Genomic DNA, 12,440 nt, shown 5'->3' on the forward strand with positions numbered 1-12,440 from the left:
AGGTGGCCAATCATGGCAAATTAATAACAATTAACACCCCTCCTCCAGGCAGTCTCCCTGGACTGGGTTCACTGGGCAGAGTTTTTCCTCGCAAGAACGGCAGAAAGTCTGCGCTGGCCTTTGCAGGGGTGTCCGAGTTCTCCTCTGTTCCCCAGAGTCCTGCAGACTCTTTCCAATAACCAGACCCACCCCTTGCCTGACCCTAGGCTCTGTGCTCACAGAACTCAGTCCTAGAGGCAAGAATAACTGATGTGCCTTTTAACATTTCCTGAGCATCAGCTGTGTTCTAGACTCTGTAGCAAGCCTTCTCTATACAACACAATGCCCTGAAGGATGCACTGTGGGGGGCCCCTTACACAGATGGGGAAATGCAGAAGAGTAACAGAGACAAGGGGGGGAGCCAGGATTCCAAATGGTTATCCCAGTGAACCCCCACCCTGTGCGTGCAGCAAGGCTAGACTGTCAGATGAGGGTAGAGGACCAGGGAACCCTACCCTCAAGTCCCCCACTGCTCCCCACTGGCTGCTGCTATTGCTGTGAAAGGTCTGTGGGGGATGGTGCCACCTCCCCCCCTTCACACTCCTCCGCTCCCTCCCTTGCATGGAGGCGAGACTGACTCAGCAGACACCCTGGGGCCCCTGACGCCAAATTAGAGCCAGAGCCCTCCTAGAAATCATCCACTCAGCAAAGCCTCCTTGGAGCTGAAGTCCGAGGAGACACAAGAAACTGGGGGGAGGGGAGGGAAAGCGTCTGCTCTACCCAGACTGTCCATGCAGCCCCTCATCAAACAGCATTCTCCAGGCCCCAGAATACTGTCCTCCAAATGCTTATTCATTGCAGAGCACAGCCAGGCCCCCAAAGCCTGAGCTCGACCACCCAGAGCACCCACAGCCTAACTCATGCCCTGGCTTGTCCCCCACAGGCAGGCCCACAGCCCTGCCCCCTGCTCAGTGAGGGACCTCCAGGGTCCCCGAGCCCCACTCCTGACTGGTTCCTAGGCCAGCAGCTCCCAAACCCCAGCAGCTGCTCCCCAGCATCAGTAAGCCTCACCCCATCCGACCTAGGAACCACTCTCCTCTCTTCTTCCCTGAAAGCTGATCCCAAACCCCTTCTGCATTCTGCAACTCAGAAGCACCCCCAGGATCATGGCTGGAGGAGGACAGGGGCTCCGGGAGATGGAAGAGGAGAAAGAAAGAAAAGACGGCAGAGAGGGCCAAGCAGAGGGAGACAAGGCCCCTGGAACCTGCTCCGCACACATTTCACCCTCTGGTCTTCCCCTCATCCACCACCCCAGACATCCACTGCTTACCTCTAGGGGGTGGAAGCAGGCGCAGGGACTCTTCAGAGGGACACCTGCAGAGAGACAGCAGAGAAGGGGTGAGAGCCCAGTCAGATGGAGACCTGCAGACTCTTCACCCACAGGACCCGTCTGGAGATCAATCCCACCAAGCCTCTGCCCACAGCCCAGGACAGAGGGAGCGGGAGACTGGGCAGCCCAGGGGTGCCAGACTCACTGCACAGAGTTAACAATGCCCTTTTCTGTAAGTCAAGTACCCTGCTGCAGCCGGCTGCGGAGGGGCCTCCAGAGAGACAGAGTTATCCCAGAGGGTTCCTGGTGCAGGCCCGAGCTCCACGTGGGCCCTGAGGGACGCACACGGAAGCAGAGAGCAGCTGTCCCCTCCTACCCGTACCTGTGGGTTTTCTGGCCCCTGGACACACAGGATTGAGCCTCAGATTCTCCCTCCTGGGGTCAGATGTGGTGGCCAGAGGGAGCACCCAAGCCCTTTCTTTCACCTCGAAGTGGGACCTTGACCTGGTCATCTCATCTTTGTCACCAGTTTACCCCACAACCCTGGGCAGTCCCACTCCCCTCACTGGGCCTTGACTTCCCCATTAATACCAGTCGGTGAATCGGAGTTGCCTGGAGGGCTTGTCAAAACACTATGTGCTGGGCCCCCACCCCCAGAGTTTCTGATTTCAGCAGGTCCAGGACGGGGCCTGAGAATCAGCATTTCCAAGGAGCTCCCAGGTGATGCTGATGCTGCCATTGGGGGATCACACTGAGAACTGCTCGTCTAGTTGTGTCTGGCCTGCAAAGTGCATAGTCCACACCCTCAAGGAGTTCACAGGCTAACCGAGACCACACGTATGTGCAGACACCACTGACTCAAGGAGTGTGGAAATGTGGCTTATAGGTCTACTAGGTTTGGGCTATGGGCCAGTGGAGTCATGTAAGGCTTCCTGGAGGAGAGAAAGGCCTAATTTACCTTTTCTTACATATTGTAGTCTTATTCCTGTACAAGTAATACAGGCATACCTTGTTTTATTGCACTTTACAGTTATTGTTTTTACAAATTAAAGGTTTGTGCCAACCCTGCATTGAGTAAGTCTATCAGCATCATTTTTCCAACAGCATTTGCTTGCTTCATGCCTCTGTGTCACTTTTTGATAATTCTTGCAATAGTTGAAACCCTCCACTAGCAAAAAGATTATGACTCACTGAAGGCTCAGATGATGGTTAAAATTTTTTTAGCAATGAACTATTTTTTAATTAAGGTATGTACCTGTTTTTTTTTCAGCCATAACGCTATTACTTAATAGACTGTAATATAGTGTAAACACAACTTTTATGTTCACTGGGAGACCAAAAACTGCATGTGCCTCACTTTATTGCAATATTCATTGTATTGTGGGGGTCTAGAACCAAACCCACAATATCTCTGGGGTGCGCCTGCACATGAAAGCTTTCTCTTGTTCAAGAGCTTCAGATACAGACGCTGCTGCTGTTGTTTAGTCGCTCAGTCGTGTCCGACTCTGTATGACCCCATGGACTGTAGCCCACCAGGCTCCTCTGTCCATGGGATTTCCCAGGCAAGAATACTGGAGTGGGTTACCATTTCCTTCTCCAGGGGATCTTCCCTACCATTTTCTTCTCCAGAGGATCTTCCAGGGGATTGAACCCACATCTCATGCATTGCAGGAGGATTCTTTACCGCTGAGCCACCAAGGAAACCCTTCAAATACAGATACCTATAGGGTAAACATATTCTCACTCACAACCACATCTCCAGAGGTCCTGACTGCCCATCTGGTATGAAACTTTCACTAAGCATTTGCACAGACATACTGAGAGGTGCACAAGTGTTTATATATAGAACAAACCCGCAGTTACACACCAGGAAAGTCTCTGTGCTGGTGTATAATCAGGTTCTTCACTGAACAGATTTTGGAGAACTTTCCCCATCTATATATAAAGATAATAATGATCACTGCTTGTTTTCACTGAGCACCTACTATGGGCCAGATACTGGGTTGAGCACCATATGTATTAACCCATTTAATTATCGTAACACTCCCCTCCCCAAGATGGGTGCTGCTGCTGCTAAGTCGCTTCAGTTGTGTCCGACTCTGTGCGACCGCACAGACGGCAGCCCACCAGGCTCCCCCGTCCCTGGGATTCTCCAAGCAAGGACACTGGAGTGGGTTGCCATTTCCTTCTCCAATGCATGAAAGTGAAAAGTGAAAGTGAAGTCACTCAGTCATGACGACTCTTAGCAACCCCATGGTCTGCAGCCCACCAGGCTCCTCTGTCCATGGGATTCTCCAGGCAAGAGTACTGGAGTGGGATGCCATTGCCTTCTCCGAGATGGGTGCTACTGTTAGCCTAATTTGTAGGGGAGAAAACCAAACTGCAGAGTAACCTGCCCAAGAACGTCCAGCCTAGGGAGTGGCTGAGCACATGAACACCAGTGTCTGTGCTCCAAACAGAGCCCCTCCCGCCTCATGCTCAGTGCTACATGGAGGAACTCCACTCAAGGACAAACTCTCACCTACTTAATCAGACCTCCCAGGATGAGTGCTTATGGGGTTCCAATCTTTTATTTCCATTGCTAGGAAAAAGCCTGCCTCTTTATACACATGCATTCCTAAAAAATAGGTCAAAAGGTGTACACATCTTACTTTTTTCTTGCAGGGGGAGTATTTCTTAGTTCCCCAATCAGGGATCAAATCCACGCTCCCTGCAGTGGAAGTGTGGAGTCCTAACCCCCGGACCACAGGGGTGAGATCTCAGGGTATACACATTTTAAATTTGGATACACCGCCAAATTGTCCTCCAAAAATGTCTGTGCCAACGCCAGGCTGACTATTTCCCCAGGTGAATGCCTACTGAAGAACAATTCCTATTTATTGAGTACATACTAGTTGCCAGATCCAGTAACATCTGGCATTCTATTTTGCATTCTATTTTGCAGATGTGCAATGGAGGCTCCGAGAGGTTAACTTTCTTGCCCAAGCTCACACATCTGATAAAGAACATATCGATTTTCTTTGATATTACGGAGGAAGAGAGAGAAGGAGGGAAAAAGGGAGGGCGAGAGGGAGAGACGTTCCTCAACCCACATGACCCACATGCCCTTCCATCTTCCTGCTCCCATTTATGGCAAAGGTCCCATTTAGAGCAGTCCCTACTCAGCGCCTCAGCCTCCACTCCCTCACTTCCAGCTCTCCCTCACTCCCTCTCCAGTTGTGCTTCCACTCCGTCACTCCACAAAACTGCTCTTCTCAAGGTCCCCAGAAACCTCTGTTTTGCCAAACCCAGCAGTCACCCTGATGCGGCTAACTGATTCCTCCGACAGGAAACACTTTATCTCTGAGCTCCCAGGGTTCAGCCTCTCCTGGTTGTGCTCCCAGGCTTTCCTCCCTTCTCACCCAAACTGCCTCCAAACATCCAAGGCCCCAGGGCTGGCAGGGCTCTCTGCTCTCTCCTGTCTACATTCCCTGCTCTCACCTGGTCTCTGTAGCTTTAAATCCAGCCACGCCCCCAGTCTCTCTCCAGCCCCAGCTCTCTCCTGAGCACCAGCTGCGTGTATCCACAGGCCTATTTGTCATCTCCACTTGCTCATCTAAGAGACCTGTCCAAAACAGAACTCTTAATTTTTATCCCCAAAATTACATCTCCCTCAAGCCTTGACTCCTCTCTGCCTCACCCCACACCCAAGGCATCAACACACCAGGTCAGTACCACCCCAGAAATACTTCCCAAACCTTCCTGCTTCCCCTGTTCCTCTGCTCTTGCCCTCATCAGCCCTTGCCTGGATAACTGCAGCACCCTCCTGCCTCTCCGGGTTCCCTGATCCCACCCTCGTCCCAAACTATCACAGCAGCCACATAACGATACAGACAGAATCCTTCGCTCTCCAGCCATATGCAAGGGGTTTCCATGGCAGAGGGAATCAAGTCCAGACTGTTCAAAGTCTGCCCACCACAGCTCAGAATTCACCTTGAACCACAATCTGGCCCCTTCCCACACCAGCCAGTTTCGGGGACCCTGTCATCGCTGCTCCTTCTGCCCAGAATGCTATTTCCTCAGACCTTCTTATCATCCTGTTCAAATGGGACCTCCTTTATCTTCCCTGATCACCCCCAGCCACCCCAACCTCTCCCATCGTTCATGGACTTTATCCCTGCTGCTGCTGTTTAGTCGCTTCAGTCATGTCTGACTCTTTGCAACCCCATGACTGCAGCCCGCCAGGCTCCTCTGTCCATAGGATTCTCCAGGCAAGAATACTGCAGTGGGTTGCCATGCCCTCCTCCAGGGGATCTTCCCAACCCAGGGATCAAACCCAGGTTTCCTGCATTGCAGGCAGATTCTTTACTGCTGAGCCTCCAGGGAAGCCCCAGACTTTATCCCTATCTGACATTATCTCGTTGATTTACTCTTTGTTGTTCATGCAGCTCCTCATCATAAGATGAACCCAGTAAGGCAGGGAGGGACCGTATGCATCTTACTCACCTCTACATCCACCTCTTATCATGTGCGGTACTCGACACAGAGCACTCAGTGGATACCTGATGAATGAATGAATGAATGAGTAGGCAGAGGCAGCTCTATCTGATTCCAAAGCCTGTGCTTCTGTTTCCTACACAACCTGCTCCCATATGAAGCAGGAAGGAGCCAGAAGGCAGACCCGGCAGGGCAGGACCCTCTGAGCAAAGGCAGGGAGGTGGGCGCAAAGCTGAGACAAAGCCAGCTGGAGTGGCGGATGCACGCTGGAGAGCAGCAGGGCCTGGGGCCTCCCTGGCATGCCAAGCCCAGCAGCCCCTGCCCCAGGGGGGAACTGAGGCCTCACACCTGCCAACCTGTCCCATTCAGGAGGGAGCCTTGGGGGGCGGCCGGCAACTGAGCGCGACTGGCGGGGGGCCAGGATGGCTGCCAACAGCTGGCGCTGCTGCCAGGCAGCCAAGTAATCGTGTTAGCCAGCGGAAATTGGTCCAGGGAGTTTTTTTCCTTCGCCTCCCGTTTTCTTTCTCTTCTCTTCCCCCTCGGAGCTGCAAGACTCGGAAGATTGATCTTTGCCTGAAACGGAGGAGATAACTCGATATAATGAACTCCACTGTCCTTCTTGCTGTTTGGAGCTTTTAAAAAATTTAAAAGGGCTGGGGACAAAAAAGCTCATCCTCAGGGTTCTCTGGGGCTGCTCATCCCCCCCTGGAAGCCCCCGCCTCTGTTCATGCCCCTCTCCCAATTCTCCATCTGCCTACTTCCCCCTTCTTTTTCCCTTGGGATGCCTTGATGGAACAAAGGTTAAAAATATCCCCTTTCTCTCTCAGGTTTTAAAAATAATTTCGTTGAGGTCAGGACTGGATCGGCCAATGGCCCTGCCTCCCACAGCCCCACACCCATGGCCGCCCCCACTCCCTAGAGTCACCAGCCAGCCTGGGGGTGACAAGTTGGCTCAGACCCCCTCTTCGCAAAGCATTTCCAAAGGGAGCCGCGAGGCCTAGCCCGCCCACTGAGGCGCTGCCAGAGACGACTTTTGTTCCGGCAAAGGGCTCTTTAAAGAGCCGCCTAAAGACGCACAAAAGAAGCCCAGCTCCAACTGGGACCCAGGTTTTGCCCCACCTCAATGGAGGTCCACGCCTCCCCATCCCGAGTCAACCCCACCCTCCTGCCTGAGACTCTTGGCTCTGTGCTGCGACATATGTCCACACAATCAATCAACATTTATTGAGCACCTACTCTGTGCCGAGCATTGGACTGGCAGCTGGGGACCCAAGGGACAACCAGTCCCTTCTGATTCCTGCCCTCAGTGGCCCAAAAGCCTTGTGAGCAATCAGTGGTCACACTGGTTGGGGCGGGGCAGGGCGGGGGCACTCTGAGAGCATAGACAGAGGTCAGGGGAGGCTTGCCTGAGATAGCATCCTTAGAGCAGAAATCTAAGGACAAGTAGAAGAGCAGAGGGTGTGGGTGGAGGGTTCCAGGCATTATCAGGAGGGTCTGCTCTCAGACCCAATGTTGGTGGTGGGGGCGGCTTCTTCCCTGGGCTCTCTACCTGCAAAGGGAGGCCAGATCCTGTAATTCCCTACCTGACAGTCAAGTCCCTTTCTAGCCAGGATTCTGACCCCAAGACTCCCCTCATCTCCAGCTCCTCCTTCAAAGTGAAAGTGAAAGTGAAGTCGCTCAGTCGTGTCCAACTCTTTGCGACCATGGACTGTAGCCCACCAGGTTCCTCTGTCCATGGGATTTTCCAGGCAACAGTCCTGGAGTGGATTGCCATTTCCTTCTCCAGGGGATCTTCCCAACCCAGGGATCGAACCCAGGTCTCCCGCATTGTAGACAGACGCTTTACCTTCTGAGCCACCAGGGAAGTCCAAATATTTATTTGAGCCACTGTTTGGGGGGCGGCGGGTGAAGGGGAGTGGCGGAAAGAATACTGGAGTGGGTTGCCGTTCCCTTCTCCAGGAGATCTCCCTGACCCAGGGATTGAACCCGGGTCTCCCACATTGTAGGCAGACGCCTTACCGTCTGAACCACCAGGGAAGTCCTCAAATGTTGCCTCATCAGCCCCTGGGCAGGGGCTCCTACCCCAGGGCCTCCCCACCCTGCCTGCGGGATTCTGCAGGCCCCCTGCTCACATGAGTCATGCTGAGCAGTCTCTGTGCAGCCAGAGCCCCACACATGGCCAACAGTGTGTGGCAAGTAGAAGGGAGCAACTGGGACACCATCAGAAGATCCGGCTCAGATCAGTGATGGCTGAAGGCATCAGAGAGAGCTTCCTGAAGAGGTGGATCAGGGCTCTGAATAAAGAAGAATGTGGACAATAGAAGCCAGGGCATGGGGGGTGGCAGGGATCCAGGGCAGCAGAGACAGAGCAGCTCAGGAAAGGCCCGAGGAGGCGGGCACCCCAAAGCCTAGGCTGATCACTAAGCTGTAGGCCTTAAGAAGTCACAATGGAAAAGGGGGAACTGAGGCTCAGAGAGCTTCTACGAAGCAACAGAGGCAGGTGGGATGCCGTCCAAAGGTCCTTAAGCAGTCATGGTCCGCCAGCACCCATTTCCAGTACTGTGCGTGCTAAGTCGCTTCAGTCATGTCCGACTCTTTGAGACTCTATGGGCCGTATCCCAGCAGGCTCCTCTGGCCATGGGATCCTTCAGGCAAGAATACTGGAGTGGGTTGCCATTTCCTTCTTCAGGGGATCTTCTCGACCCAGGGATTGAACCCATGTCTCTTAAGTCTCCTGCATTGGCAGGCGGGTTCCTTACCACTAGCGCCACCTGAGATGCCTCAAGCCCTATTAGAAGAGCTCACAGACCAGTAGGCAGGCAGGTCCCACACCATGTGGCCCGTGGATGGGGGATGGAAGCCTGGAGAGTCCAAACCTGAGCTAGGGAGGGAAGAGACAGCCAAAGAGGTTCTCTAAGGAGATGTTTGCTGGGCCAGGAAAGGCACTTCAGGCAGCAGGTCACCCCAGGTGAGGGAAGAACCTCCAGCAGGTCTGTTTCTTTGCCCCCACCTAGGGTTTCTGGCTTGGTCAGGCTCCTGGAAACACAGTCAGCCCACTCCATCCTGAACCTTGGAAAAAACCATCCCCTTACCCCCGTACCATATTGCCCTGAGAGGCTGTTCTGAAAAACCCCTGGCCAGTCTCAGGCTTTCTGTCCTTCACGTTGGGGCCCTGAGGTCCCAGCCTGCCGGGCCCAGGGACACAGTAGAGGTGAAGAGCTCTTATCCAGGAAGGCCCCTGAAACTGCCTGCTCTTCCCGCATCTCCCAGGCAGCCCTGGAAACCAAGCCTGGCCACCCAAGAGGGGCAGGCCACAGCTCCCACAGATGGTAGTGTGGCCAGCCTCTCTCCCCAGGGCCCACCCCTGCCAGGAAGAAACAGAACGGCCCAGCCTGACCTTGTGGTTCTACAGGCAAGTGGCTTCCCGCCTCAACTTCTCCAGCGCAGCCCCCTGGGGCTGCGGGCTCTGCGGGCACCAGGGCCGGCTGGAGGTACAGGAAGCTCAATGTAACCAGCCCGGCCTGCTGCTAGGGCCTGAAGCCTGGTCCCCACACATACCAGGGAAGCCTTGCCCAGAACGTCCAAACACAAGGCTTCCTAAGACCTCAGCTGAACCCAGAGAGGAGCAGGGCTGAGAGGAATCAGGGTTGAGACAGAGGGGGAGTCTGGTGGGAGAAGGGGCAGAGAGAGGCTCGGGCCATACTCAGTGGGCAGAGCCTGAATGCCAGGTGGATGGAAATATTGGGCATCACTGTCTGTGCCCAGTAGCTCATGGGCTGATCCAAGCAGAGGAGTGGGGCTCAGCCAGTTACTAGCAGATGTGAGGCCAAAACAGAGGGGCCGCTCCAGGGATGCTGATTGACCTGTCTGAGCCTCCCAGGCCCAGCTCTGGTCAGGCCAGAAAACCTGCCGTTGGGCATGTGTGGAGCTGAACACTTTTTCCTAAGCCTCTGAGGGGTGAGAAGGCCCAGGCTGGTCCCCCATCATGGTCTCCCAGCCAGTCCCACCAAAGTCGTCCCTGCCCATCACTGCACCTTCTGCCCGGGGCCTCTGGGGAACAGAGTCACAGCAAACGGGCTTGAGGAGGCACCACAGGGCAGGGGGGGCAGGGCCTGACACAGCAGCTCACCTTCCCTCCCAGCAGCCCTCTGAGGCAGGTGTGGGCATCCGCATTTCAGAGAGGAGAACAAGGTTGAGTCGAGGACACAGCATCTTGCTCCCAGTCCAACAATGAGAGACAACCAGGTGATGCACAGAATCATAACTTTTATCTAGCCCATCAGAGAGCTGAGGTCACGAGGCAAGCAGGGGAACCAAACTGCAGGCGTTGGCAGGTCTCTCCAAGGAGCGTGAGACACACACACACATGGTCTCACCCGGGGCAGAGAGGGGAGGAAAGGGCGCTGCCAGTCCAGCAGGTGAGCAGAAGACAGCTACAGGTGGACGAAGTCTCAGGGGCTGAGTGTGGGTCAGTATATGACCAAGCAGATCCCACGGTCCCAGGCACAACAGGGGTTGGCCTTCCCCACCAGCCTGTTTTCACGTGCTCCCACAACACCCGTGCGAAGGGGGGGGCGCACAGTGGGAGATGGAAGAAAGACCCCTCAGTGCACAGACAGGACACCTAGGCCACCTCTCCTTGGTGACCTGGCTGTCCCTGGAACTTCCCCAACCTCCCTACCAGCCTCCCCAGCCAGGAGGGTCTCGTTGGGGGATTTGGGCAACCCCTAATCCTCTCTGGCCTCCTTCTCTCATCAGTTGCACCCACGACCATCACCTTCACCAGGGCCCACAGGGTAGGGAGAGAGGGCTAGTGGGGAGCCCAGGAACAGGGCAGCAGACAGACAGCACCTTTCACATCTTCTCTGTGAAAGGGGGCACGTGACCCCAATACCCCAAGGTGGAGTTGAGGGGCTCAAAGGGCACAGATGACTGGGGGTGGCGGCAGAGCCGAGGCTTCCTGGGTCAGGCCTGTGCCCTGTGCCCTGCCTAAGGAGCCCCAGCCTAAACTGGGTTGTCAGGGTCTTCTCCAATCCTTCTGCAGACAGGCTTCTCTGGGCACGGGGTGGGATGTGATTCTCATCCCACCAAATTACAGTTCGATGTAAAAGCAGAGGCAAAGGCATCGACTTCAGGAGCTACTCTCTTGGTAAAGAGTAAGCGGGGAGGACAGAGGGAGGCAGGAGGGAGACTGAAGATTTGGGGTGACTGCAGGTGGGGGGCAGAGTAGAAGGAAAAAAACCCAGGCTGCTGCTGGGGGAGGCAAGCAGCAAGGCAGGGGGCCAGCTGGAGGGGTTGCTCCTGTGAGCCTGGGGGTGGGGGTCATTCCCTCCCAACCAAGCAGGAAAGGTGGGCTCTGAGGAGCTCAGGCAGTGAGCACTGTAGGCTCCGGGAGCAGGTGGGGGCCCACCCTACTTTCATTTATGCAGCCAGACAATCAACAAGTATTTCTTGAGCACCTGTTATGCGCCAGGCCCTGAGAGTCCTCAGTGAGTAAGACAGACAAGGTCCTTGAAAGGGAAGTGAATGTGCTATAGACTGGCTGGTCCAACACCTCCAGGCAGACTTCAACACTGGTTGCACACCAGACACGTCTGTGAGACACCGGGGAAGCCCACAGCAGAGGTGAGAGCAGAGGTTTGGAATTAAACAGGCCTTGGTATGAATCCTGGACCTTCATCATGAGCCATGTCCACAGGCAAGTCCCCCACTCTCTCTGAGCCTCAGTAACAAAAACAATAGCAGCTAACTTTTATTTAACAGTTACAACGCACTCAGGTTTGTTCTGTGACTTTACATGCACGCGTGCATGTGTGTGCGCTCAGGCCTTTCAGTCGTGTCTGACTCTGTGACACGATGGACCGGCAGCCCACCAGGCTCCTCTGTCCTTGGGGATTCTCCAGGCAAGAATACTGGTGTGGGTTGCCATGCCCTCCTCGAGGGGATCTTCCTAGGGACTGAACCTGCATCTCTTATGTCTTGTGCGTTGGCAGGTGGGTCCTTTACCACTAGTGCCACCTGGGAAGCCCCTTTACATGTATAAACTCATTTAATCAGTACAATAACACGATGAAGTAGGTATTCTCATTACCCGCCTTGTCTTGGAGGAAACCAAGGCACAGAGAAGTTGTGGAGATACTGTGTGAATGGAGACCAGTGTAGGGTCACCTAATGGTTCCTGAGACACCTGAGGACATAGAGTACCTGAGTTTGAAAGAGCAGATTACAAGAACTGGGTCAGGATAAGTCAGTCGGTCAGTAACACTCCTATGGGCCCTTCATAAGGAACATGGGTGCGAGTGAGGGACCTCCTCCACTTCGTGCCATGGTCTCCCATCCCTCACTCAACCCCAAGGCTGAAAGCACCTACTTGTCTCTCCACCTGTCCAATTCCTGCTCAGCTATTTTCTCAGGTCCAGAGTCAGCACTGCTACCACCTCCAAGAAGCCAGCCCAGATTGCCCAGCATCCTTTGGAGCACCTTGAACCTGCAGTCCAGTTGAGGACTAAAGCAGATCTAGAGGGCAGAGCTGCCCCGGTCCCTGAGGAAAGGGCCATCAGGTGTAGAAGCACGGCTGACTGGCGGGGAGGTGAGCCCTGCCTGGAGGATAACAAGGCACCCTACCCTGCAGGAAACTCAGGCAAGACGCCGCGCT

The 12,440-nt window shown here is 54.6% G+C and overlaps 1 protein-coding gene across 4 annotated transcripts in view; it reads right to left on the bottom strand.

Moving 5' to 3' along the window:
• LINGO1 (leucine rich repeat and Ig domain containing 1) overlaps positions 1 to 12,440 on the bottom strand; it is a 213,898-nt gene that overhangs the window by 127,600 nt on the left and 73,858 nt on the right. For 3 of the 4 annotated variants that reach the window (XR_001919928.1, XM_018066524.1, XR_001919930.1), the window contains one exon: positions 1,310 to 1,353. The gene's annotated coding sequence lies outside the window, so the exon portion shown is untranslated. Of the gene's footprint in view, positions 1 to 1,309; positions 1,354 to 5,794; positions 5,814 to 12,440 lie in introns of those variants that run through there. The other variant, XM_018066520.1, reaches the window with a different exon arrangement.

Source organism: Capra hircus, chromosome 21, assembly GCF_001704415.2.
Source record: "Capra hircus breed San Clemente chromosome 21, ASM170441v1, whole genome shotgun sequence".
Taxonomy (NCBI): domain Eukaryota; kingdom Metazoa; phylum Chordata; class Mammalia; order Artiodactyla; family Bovidae; genus Capra; species Capra hircus.